Raw genomic sequence first — 12,374 nt, forward strand, 5'->3', positions numbered from 1 at the left:
CAATGGAGAGATGCATGGTGGGTAGAAACATTACAGCATCTTAACAATGACAGACTGCATGCATGAAGTAGCATTATATCAAAGGGATGTATTACCAGCAAAAGAAATGGGCTGGTTATATAAAGAGTGTGGAAAATGACAGGTGGACAGCCAGAATGTGGCTCTGAACCCACATAATACCAAGAAACCCAAAAGAAGGCCTCTGCACATTGGGGGAGGGGGCACCTCCCTCCTGTGGAGGATTTATAGGAGGAAGCAGACAGGAGTCACAGAGGATGAGAAGGCTTAGACAAGTCATGACCTGTACCATCGGAGGTAGTGCTCACATTGAAGAGATCCTACCTTCCTTGTTGTATATAACCCATTTCTATTTCTTAGGACATCAAAGATAATGAGTCATCACTCCTCTACAACAATTTCTTGCAAGTGGAAAAGGGACATAAATGAAGAGGAGACGCTCAAAAGACCCCCTGCCCCCTTTCTCACAGTATACTTGCCCTGTAGTTGTATCACCCGGAAAAAGAATTTTTGATTCCACAGTCCAGAAAAAAGTGGTTAAGTTTTGTATCAAGCTATATATCATCATTCTAAAAGCAGGTTTGGCTGGGCATACCTGTTAGCGATGTTGCATTAAAATGTCAGAAGTTATCTAACTACAAGATATTTGGTCCTGACCTGTGATTTCAGTGGTGGGAGGAATTCTAAGTCAGGAAGCTCCATTTTCCAATGCAATTTAGTTGCCAATGTCAATTTATAGTCTTAGAGAATTGCCTGGGGCAGTGATAACTTCAGTGACTCACCCAGGATCACAAAGTCAGTGAATATCAGAGGTGAGACTTGAACCTAGGTTTTTCTGATGCTGCAACTGTACCATGATTCTTCTTAGTATGAGATCAAATAGTAGAAATACTCGTAATTAGAATAATAATCTACATTTAGATAGTGCTTTTTGAATCTGAAAAGAGTTTTATAAACAACATATATGAGCTAGGGTGGCAGGCATCCCAACATTTAAATGATGCCCAGAATATATGTCTAAAAGTATCTCTCCATGAGAGATGTACTTAGCTAGCAGTCAATTGAGTGGTATGGGACTCTGGAAATTTTTGCTTAGGACCTTAGAAATTAGACCTCTGTATGGAGTTAATACACAGTTCTTTATGTTTATGGTCACTTTGCATGCAATGTATCACTTTCATCCAAAGATCTCAAAGACATCATTTACTTTTTTCATGGAGCAATTTCCCATTGACAAAGATGGGGAAACAGGTATATCAGTTAACCTTTTTTATAAAGTCATGCTACAAAGACAATAAACTGTAGGTTAGACATCTCTTGCCTTCAATACTTTCTTTAAAACAATGCAATATAGTGCAAAGAATAGTGAAGTAGGAATCAAGAGAGCTAGATTCAAGTCTCACCTCTCCTACTAACTGTCTGGGCAGGTTACAAATTCTCTCTAGTTTTCTGCTTCTAAATCTGGAAAGTGAAGGGTAAGAATTATTTGATCACTGGGGTCCCTTCCAACTCAGACATTCCACAATCCTTCCCCTCACTTGTATGCTAGCCTTGCTTTCCAAATAGGTATACTTCCAGATACCATGGGGATGTGGTCTTTCTTCATTTACACCGCACAGACAATCTGTTCAGTAACAACAGCCCTGCTTATCATCAAGAAGGGATCTGACCTCAACCAAGCAGAGCCTCAGAAGGCTGAAGTGAGCTTGGCTTCACTCCCATCCCCAGAAATGGCAGCCACAGAAAGGGAGTTCTGCTGCCACCATCTGGCCCCTGGGGTTGTCCCTGACACAGGAAACGTGTAGCCAGGATGAAGGAAACACAGCCCAAATTGTCTGCTCTGCTATTCACTTAAAATAAGCTGTGTGTGAGGAGGCTTTCAAAGCAGCAGGAGTTGGGGCTGCAAAAATAGACGTACGGTGCAGCTGCACCCTTTGCAACTTTCAGGGAAAACACATATTATTTACCAGACAATAATAGATACCAGAGAATAATCATGATTATTATAGCGTTTGTGACGGCGAATGCTATAGTTAGGGTTCCAAAATGGCTTTCATTATTTTGCAGTCATTTTAAATGCCTTGAATTTTTTCTTCTTCTAGTAGGCTGATGCTTTCCATGTTTAATGTTGTCCAAAAGGTGAAATTGAACATTCAGAAACTTATTTGATATTTTCTTCCTTTGGAGGTGGGGGGGGTGGGGAAGAGAAAGTGTGAAAGAGAGAAAGAGAGAGAGAGAGAGAGAGAGAGAGAGAGAGAGAGAGAGAGAGAGAGAGAGAGAGATTTAAACATGAATATCAGAATGCTGGAAAAAAAACCTGCAGCATCATTCCATAAGTAATTATCCCTAAGGCTTGAATAAATATGATTTACAAATGAAATAAATTTGAAAACCTTATATCTAAGTTCTCCTTCTCTCTCTCCTCTTTCTGCTTCTTTGCCTCTGTCACGCAATTCCCATGTACCTCACGTAACTCCCTGGAACTTATCTTCTAAATTTCCACACTGATGAAATCACAGATCATTTTTGTATGCTCTTACAAAGCTCTATCATGTATGTTATCTTATGTGATTATCACTTCTCTCAAGGAAGAAGGGAATGTATTCCTATCCCCATTTTGCAGATGGGGGAAATAAAGCCTAGAAAGGTTAGAGTTATATAGCTATAAGGCTCTCAATTAGCAATTTCCAGAAAGGAGATGTGTGTTAAAGGATACTATTTATTCTTAATTAGATTCAACTAAGTTCAATTCAATTCAATAAACATCAAGCATATACCAGATGCAACACCCTATACTAGACTCTGGGGTTACAAACACATACACACACACACACATCAAGTCCCTGCCCTCAAGAAGTTTACATTCTACTTAGCAGTATGGGGTTGGGGGGCGGGGTGGAGCTAGGTGGCACAATGGATAAAGCACTGGCCCTGGATTCAGGAGGACCTGAGTTCAAATTTGGCCTCAGACACTTGACACTTACTAGCTGTGTGACCCTGGGAAAGTCACTTAACCCTCATTGCCCTGCAAAAAAACAAAAACAAAAGATAAAATAGAAACAAGTATAATCAAGTCAACAGATCAACACACTGGCCAGATCAGAAAATGCATATCCCATTCTTTGTCTCTAGTCAAAAGGTGGGAGGCAAGCTTCATCTTGAGTAATCTAAAGTCATGATTGGTCATTGCTTTAATCAGAGTTCTGAAGGCTATAACAGTTCTCTTTCTTTTATCTATTGTGGTGTTTGTGGAAGTTGTTCTGATTGGACTCTTCACTGATTTGTGAAAGTATGGCCAAATTTCACCAAATTCTTCATATTCCTCATTTCTTCCTGAGCAACTATATTCCATTACCTTCACATACCCCAAAGAAAAGTGACTTTATAGGCATATTTGGTCAAGGGATACATATTATGTCACTAACATAGAAAGTTCCACATAGTGCTTTGTCAGATTTTAAATTCTTTAAAATGACCCAATCTCATGGCTCAATTCCTCTTATCTTTCCGATTCTTTTTCTTTGTAGCTTCTTCCCCCCCACCCCCATCCTTTTTATTAAAACATTAGAGGTCAGATGGAAAGTTATATAGCTACACAATGTGATAGAGTATCTACATTTTTATAGCCAACCATGCCAGATAAAAGTTTTCATGGCTGGGTAACTCCAGTCCTGTTGCATATTTGTGGTGTTTTACATTTTTAATGTGGCAATTAAATGTACATCTTAAGTGCGTAGAGTGCTGGTGATTTAATATCACTCTAGGAACCCTGGCATTTCCTACCATGTGCACATTTAAATTTCCAAACTTGTTGTTAGCAAATACCAAGAGCCATATCCATACCTACTCTCATTAACATCAGTCATTGGGTAGGCATTGTACAAAGGATGCACTTAAACTTGGCCCCTCCCCAATGGACATTTTTTTTTTTACTCTCCTAAATTCATTCTCATTTCTTGTTACAACCACAATGGAGTTTCTGTGAGTTCTAACAACATTCTCCACAGTTGTAAAGATTTTTATGAGCCTTCTGCCTCCACTTTAGCTGTGCACATTTTTGATATCCTCATTTGTGGACAGAAAAAAAATGTTCACTGTTGTATGGATGAGTAGAAGAGAACCTGCTCCTTCCCTTCCTCTCTCCTCCTCCTTTCTTCTTCTTCTATCCCTCTATCTTCCTTTTTAAAAATGAATACTCTTTGTTTTGATACCGCCTATAAATGGGACAATGTGGTCCAGTGGGAAAGAGTATTGTACTTGAAGTTAGAAGACCTGGATTGAAGGCTCACTTCTGCCACTAGCTCTGTGTTACCTTTGGTGAGTCAGTTAACATCAAGAGCCTCAGTTTCCTTATCTGTAAAATGATGGGGTTGAACTCAATGACCTCTGAAGTTACATCCAGCACCTAATCTATGATACCCCATCTAATGCATATTTATGATTCTGGCCATAACATTCAAGCTAAATGAACTGCTTTAGTTCTAAACTGATTGCCCTGAGTGTGTCTGAATGACTTTGAAATAAGCTAATAAGAATGAAGAGCCAGGGATCAATTTCTGTGCTAGGATAGATATTCCTAAACAAGTCAGATTTCAGTCCATGGTTGGGAAACAAGGAGTCCTGCAAAGGCATGTCCTCATGGTTCCAGAGGGCTTCAGTTAGGTTATTTTCTTTCAACCCTATCCTGCAGTTTGGTTTTGTAATCTAAAGATGTGAATGGCTCATCTCCTCCAGGGAAGAATTGGAAAAAGAGAGACATGGGTGAATTGGTCAAGTGAATTTGGCATCTGAAATTTGACTCATTCATTCCCAGCACTGGGGACATCACTCCATCTCTTTGAGAAGCCTCTTAAGAGGTGTGTCTCCATGTAGGTTATGATTTCATTTGCTGCTATAAAGATGATCTCTTGGCCTTGCTGCTTTACAACAAACACCCCAGAGTGAGGTCATTTGCTTAGTAGGAAGGGCTGAATTTTGGAGCTACAAAGCCCTAATCCTGGCTCTGTTCACTATTAGACCTAGGATCAAGCTGAGGACCTCAGCTCCATGGAGCCAAATAAGGTGGAGAGCTATGAACTGTTGACTTGAAACAAGGCTCCTGGCCATTGGTTGAGAGGTGTGAATTGCATATGTATTAGAGAATTCCAAGAGACTTGGGTTTAGAGCCTTAGCTCAGTCCATCATGTGAAATTGGTGGCACTGATTCCTGGGAAAGAGGTTCATTGAGCAAGTCATGCTTACTGAGTTCTAGGCACCCTTCTTAGCTCAGAAGGAACGACTTGAATGTCTGTTGTCTGACTCATGCCTACGCTCTCATTTGCTGGGGGTGGTTCAGTTCCAATGTATTCTGACTGACTGACTCCTCTTCTGTTTTTCAGGAATACTCACTCACAGGGTACCTTGCATGGAGAAAGGGAGCAGAGCAAACCATGTCACTCCACCAAATGACACCAGCTGGTCATCTCACCACCCCTCTGGCTAAAACTCAAGCAAATAAAGCAGCTTCCTGTCATTAAGTGTCTCAGAGGAAGCTGCCCTCCCACGGTGGCCTCTGGCCCAGAAGAGCCAGCACATCTTGGACCCACCAAGCCCGCTCAGCATTCCTGCTGCTGCCACCTCTTCTCATCCCCAGAAGAACTTACGGATTTTGCCCATGGTTTAAAACAAAACAAAAACAAAAACAAAAAGCACCAATAAACCACAAGGACCAATGTAGGTACTTTTCCCTCTCTGTCTTCGAGGCTCAGAAATGTGAGACTGAAAGATGATATGGATTTAAAAAAAAATTGTCTTTTCAAAAACTGCTGTGGTTTTGCTGCTACACTAAGAATTGTGATTTGCATTGTACGGTTTTGGACCTATACTATTCACGTTTTGGTGGGGGAAAGGGAGTCAACTGGAGTCATGTTGCTTCAGAGTCATCTCTAGCCTACCCAGGATGCACTTTTAAATGAAGAGTTAGAATATTTTATTGGCTAATATACTTTTTCTTGTTATTTTTACAAAGGCCACCTTTATCCTTTTTAATGCCATATTTTCAGTGTTACACTTTTATGGGTTTTAATTTTTGATTTGACAGATGTAAGAAGCAGCATGAATAGTTTATACTGTGGTTTTTCAGAGACGGAATGCCAAGAGAACTCAGTAAATGTTTATTCTTCTCAGCTTTCTCTTTAAATTCCCCTAAATAGCGCCCCATTTGGGAACAGAGCAAGAGTGTTGAACTAAAGACCAAAATTCCCTCAAGGTGTAAAATAATATGAGAGGAATATTTGCTGGGCGTCACGAAAGACTTGGATGAAATTTCAGCCGTGATGGTTTTCAGTGATCCAGGAAGCCAGTGAGACAATCTCTCCATACGCAGCGCCCTTTCATGATAATTAGAATGGTATGGACAAACCGCCGCAAACAAGGAGTAAAGTGAGAAAGGTCCCCCATGATTCTGTTTCACTGTTTGCTTTCTCCTGTCATGGTTAAGAGAAATGTGCAATTCGATCCTCAATCGGTGGGTGGAGGATAACAGGGTAGATTTACTTGTGTGCACTTGTACAGTTGTAGCCGAGAGTCCAAAAGTCCACTAGAGCATGCATACTGGCACTGAATTGGTGAGACAGTTGTGGAGTATCCCATTCTGACAAATACAAAAAAAAAAAAATACAAAAAAAAATACAAAAAAATACAAAAAAAAAACCCAAAAAAAGAAAACCAACAACAACAAAAAAATCCGATCACCTTGTGATTCAGTGTATCTGTTTACTAACTCAAATAAAGCAATTGTTCACGCTGAAGGTTTCCAAGTGCACCCTGACCTACAAGGCTGCGAAGCAGAGCCAACGAGCAAAATTGGCAGAAGAGGAAGGTCGGTCGGTCGGTCGCAGGGTCAGCAGAGCTGGGACAGGGGTACCTATGCCCAGAGCCAGAGCCTTGTAGACATGGGGCACGACGGGCACGGTGTACATACTGTATTTCTAAATTTTCCTTTGTACAGATTCACTTAACGAGTCAAGCTACTGTTTTACAGGTGCTCCTTATTTATTAGAGCTGTGAGAGCTTGGGAAACACACCTGGCAAGCGAGCTTGCTTTTTAAAAATTAAAATCGTGGGGCAAGGGAAGGGGAGGTGGGAGGGAGGGGAAGCTCGCAAGCCAGGGGAGAGATTTTTAAAAGTGAACACACACACAAAAAATCTCCAGCAACAAATTTTTAAAAACCAACCCATCCCCCTCTCCCAACACACACACACACACACACACACACACACACACACACACACACACACACACACACAGAAGTGGCACTGAATTTGTGCTCATTTTCCTTCTGGGCTCACAACATTTTTTCTCTCTCCCTGACTGGTGTCAGATTTATTAAAACAAAAATAAATCTCTAAGAAAAAAAATGCACTGACTTGTGCTGCTGTTGGTTTTTTTTCCCCTCCATTACTATTGCTATTGTCATTGGTGTTTTCTATTTTGAAAGCATTCTTTTCTTTTTGTATGGATTATAGTTTTCTGAAGATCAGTCGGTTTCAAAAAAAAAAAAAGAGAGAGACATACTAATTCTGCCTAACCTCTTTCACATCATTTTCTTTTGCAAAATAAAAGTGGGTTGAGAAGTTATTTGAAGATCCAAGTCCCTTACCTCTGCAGTCATGCCATTCCCTCATATCACATTTCACAAACAAGCTCTGTCTGTAGGCAGGGCTTTGGTCTCGAAAGTGTTATGTAGCAGAATTGGATTGGGAGTCAGATGATGTGGGTTTGAATCCCCATTCTGCTATATACTACCTATGGGACCTTGGGTAAGTCATTATTCAATTACTCAAAGTCATTACATTATCAATCAACTGGCATTTATTAAGCACTTACTGTGTTAGAGGCACTAAGGGGATTAGAGGAAAAGCAAAAAAAACCCAAAACAGTACTTGCCCTCAAGAGGCTTACATTCTAACATGGGAAACAACATGTAAATTAAGAGGGACATGGATATTGAGCAGCTATGTGGCACAGTGAATGGAGTGCTAGGCCTGGAGTAAGGAAAATTCATCTCTGGCCTCAGACATTTACTAGCTGTGTGACCTTGGGCAAGTCACTTAACTCTGCCTCAGTTTCCTCATCTGTAAAATGAGCTTGAGAAAAAATGGCAACCCACTCCTAGTATCTTTGCCAAGAAAACCCCAAATGGGGTCTGGAAGAGTCACATACGACTGAAATGACTGAACAATGACAAAATGCATTGAGTAGATGGAAAGTAACCTTACAAGGGATGGCTCTGCCATCTGGGACAGAGTCAAACATTATCTTGGGGACCTTAACAAATCACTGTCTCTGAATCTCAATTTTCCAGATCCATTGATTATCTCCAATTTATCTCATACATGTCTATATTATACATACATATATGTATGGAATTTGTTTGTACATAGTTGATCATAGATATTGTCTCCCACATTAGACCATGAGCTACTTGAGGATAGAGAGCTTTAAAAGTTCTTTGTTATCTACTGCACTTCCTAGAGTAGTATCTGGCACTTAATAGGTGCTTAATAATTGCTTGCTAATTGATTGTAAAATTCAGGGACTGGACTGAATTCTTTACTTCTTTTACAACTCTAAGCCTTGTGTTTGTTTCTCTTCCATAGTTATTCCTTGAATCCTTTCCTAAACTGAGCTGTTAAAGGAGTCTACCCAGATAATAATGCAAATCAAGAAAAAGATATTAACTCAATTTATGTGTTATTCATAGGCTTTCTACCCACATCCACATCCCAACATGAACTATGTACTTTGCTTGTGGTGTTTATTGGTTTTAATCAGGCTTGTGATTTCATTATTGGGGGTGGGGGTAATCTCCCAGTATAGAAACTCCCTATTGAGAGAGATGAGCAATTGTTCTTCTAATTTATCATTTCAGAGAGTTTCCCTGGCCACCGAGACATTAAGTGACTTGTCCAGAGTCATGTTGCCAGTATATGTCCTAGGCAGAATTTGAACTCAAAACTCCAGCCCTCTATCTACTACACTATGTTGCCTCTCATCGGCATTGATTAGCTTTTATAAAGAGTTTATAATGGAGAAGCTAGGTGGCACAGTGGATAAAGCACCCAGTCTTGGATTCAGGAGGACCTGAGTTCAAATCCAACCTCAGACACTTGACACTTACTAGCTGTATGACCCTGGGCAAGTCACTTAACCCTCATTGCCCCACCAAAAAAAAAAAAAAAAAAGGAGTTTATGGCAGCCACCAGTTCACATTGGGGTCAGCCTAGTTTCTCTATGGTCCCCAAAACATTCACATATCAAAAGCAGGTGCTCATTAAAAATGTGCCATCCAAGGGAAACCTTCTTCAAATGATCATCCTCTGGTTTCTGACACACTGGCTTCATGCTTTCAGAGCCCTGGGGCATCATCAGTGGAGGCCTCTGGGTACAGTTCTGTGCCAATGACATAGTCTCCAAATGAGCTGAACAGGCCCAGTATAACACAAGCCAGGTTGGAAAGAATTGGCCATCAGTTTTCCTGCCTGGTAAGCCATCCCTGATAGCGCTATTCATCTGGACTTGGCCTCAGAGACAATCACACAGGATATTAATTTTGCTTTTGTCTGCTGTCCAAGGTTGTCGGCAAACATTTTGACCCTTCTGGAAACAAAAGTTTCCTTTGTTCCCAACACTAGAGAATATCATTAGACATCAGTATATTGTTGTCTTCTTTTCCTCCTCCTTTTAAACTCAGCATTTCCAGAGTGCAATATCTCTTAGACCATGAAAATCATCTATAGAAAAGAAATTCAAACCAACCCAGAAATCTAATCCGTAGAATGACCACGGAAACCTAAACTGATCCAGAATTTTTTTAACCTCCTGAGAATTTGTGCGGATGATTCAGTTTCATTCTAATTTGGCCCTAATTTTAAACATGAACAAAAACATTGGACAGTAATGATTTACAGCTCATTTCACCTTTTGGCTTCTGAGAAGATACGGAGGACACTCGACTTCCTGGAAAATGATTCAGGGAGTGAATCAGTCAACATTTATTGAGTTTCCCCTGTCTACCCATAGCATACCAGGTGTGATGGCAGAATATGAAAGGGGTAAGAGAGAGAAACCCCTTCAGGGCTTAAAATTGAGTTGGGCAGATAGGGCAAAGACAGGAAAAAGCCTTTACAAACAGTGACAATGTCAATATACCAAATGAGGCCAAATAGGGTTGTTACATTCCAGTTCTGAGCGCCCAATTAAAACTTTGTAGAGGGAGTCTCTTTTACCCAAATGATTTCCAGGGAAAAAAATGGTGATCCTATGTCCATTTCGGGGACCTATGAACCACCAGAGAGACACTTTAATCAAGGGCTACTGCTCTGAGAGCCTGATTGGTACAGCTGGGCGATTCAGCTTTCAAGTGATTGACTGCTAACTAGGTTGAATGAAACCTATGCAGAAGATGCCTGATGTGCCTTGCATTTTGTGTAATACCTTTTTGGACCTGTGAATATCATACAGGTTTGATTTAAATACTGCCTGGAAGAATGAAGAAACCAACTGGGCCTTCCTCATCAGGGCCATATTTCTTGTTTTCATCTAATACCATACATGTTTTGAGATCTCATAGAAATTCTGTGCCATAATCATAAATTGCAGGGGAAAACAAGAACCTAACACTGACATGTCTTACTCTAAGCAATTTCTTTTTTAAAAAATGGTTTTTCCAATTACATGTAAACATTTCGATATTATTTTTTTTAATTTTGAGTTCCAAATCCTCTCCCTCCCTTCCTCTTTTTCCCCCTCATTGACAAGGCAAGCAATTTAATATAGGCTATACATGTTCAGTCATGTAAAACAAATTTCCATATTAGTCATATTGTGAAAGAAAACAGACCAAAAACTCCCCAAGAAAAATAAAGTTTAAAAAAATGATTCCATCTGTATTCAGACTCTATCAGTTCTTTCTCTGGAGGTGGATAGAATTTTCATTATAAGTCCCTTGGAATTGTATTGTATCATTGTATTGCTGAGAATAGCTAAGTCGTTCACATTCCAACATTGTACAATATTGTTATTGCTGTGTACAATGTTCTCCTGGTTCTGCTCACTTCACTTTGTATCAGTTTATGTAAGTCTTTCCAGATCTTTCTGAAAGCATCCTGCTTGTCATTTGTTATAGTATAATAGTATCCCATCATAATCACATAACACAATTTGTTCAGCCATTCCCCAAATTATGGGTATCCATTCAATTTCCAAATCTTTGCCACCAAAAAAAAGAGCTACTATAAATATTTTTGTATATATAGGTCCTTTTCCCTTTAAAAAAAATCTCTTTGGGAAACAGGTCTAGTAGTAAGCAATTCTTTCTTATATGAGGAAATACATTCTATTCTTTATTTACTTGTTTGTAGAAAGTGACTTCCTTTGGCAACTTGAAGAGCTTAGTAACAAAGAACAGGACAACTAGACGAAGGCTGTTTAGTGCATAGGGAAAGTCATCAAAATACTTGCCTAATTCATTCATTCATCCATTCCATTTACTCGACCAATATTATTAAGTGCCTGCTCTGAAAAGCACTGTGCTAGGTGCTAAGGGCACAGTCTCTTGCCTACAGCTTTACTTTAGGGAAAGAATCATAGATTGCTAGAGCTGGAACAAATCTCGAAATCATTAAGGTTCTTGACACAAAAATGTTTCTAGATAAGAAGTCATACTTCATCCTAAACAGCAAGAAAGGGCCTATTGGTATAGAATCAGGGACATTCTATAACCATAGAGCTGGAAAGTACATTAGAGTGTCTATTCCATTTCCCAGATGAGGAAACAGCCCTGGAAGGTGAAGGTACTTGCCAGAAGTCATAGTGATAGTGTGTGCTAGAGCCCAAACTTGTCCCTACATGTTCTGTGATCTCCCTAATCATGAGAAAGTCACAAAGGAATGAAAAGGGCATAGAAGCATTCCTTTCTGGAAGCGGGCATTGAATGGTATAAGAAGAGGACCAGAAATGCAAGACTGGAAGAACTTGGATATACTGTCACCAATGGTGCCTGAACCTGTGTGATTTAGGCATTCTTCACCTCCCCCCCCCATTTTGTATGGAGGGCATTAAGAAAAATCTGGCTGCCACACTGAGAAGCAATGCTGCATAGAGGATAGAAAGTAGATCTGGGAGTCAGGAAGATCCAGGTTGCGCTCCTTCCTCCTACTGGCTGTAGTCACTTAACCTCTCAATGCCCCCCAAACAATTCTCTAAGTCTAAAAATTGCATAGCAGTTGTTTTATCTGCATCAGTAAAATGTGTTTTCTCACAGGGGAGGTTTCCTTACACCATTGAACTCACAGGTTTGAATCAAAAACCAAAT

General features: G+C 40.1%; 1 protein-coding gene across 3 annotated transcripts in view; it reads left to right on the top strand.

Moving 5' to 3' along the window:
* LOC122754436 (sine oculis binding protein homolog) overlaps positions 1-5,527 on the top strand; it is a 233,796-nt gene extending 228,269 nt beyond the window's left edge. For all 3 annotated transcript variants that reach the window (XM_044002848.1, XM_044002849.1, XM_044002850.1), the window contains one exon: positions 5,397-5,527. The gene's annotated coding sequence lies outside the window, so the exon portion shown is untranslated. The remainder of the gene's footprint in view (positions 1-5,396) is intronic.
* Positions 5,528-12,374: the final 6,847 nt, after the last annotated feature.

This window comes from Dromiciops gliroides, chromosome 4 (assembly GCF_019393635.1).
Source record: "Dromiciops gliroides isolate mDroGli1 chromosome 4, mDroGli1.pri, whole genome shotgun sequence".
Lineage (NCBI taxonomy): Eukaryota > Metazoa > Chordata > Mammalia > Microbiotheria > Microbiotheriidae > Dromiciops > Dromiciops gliroides.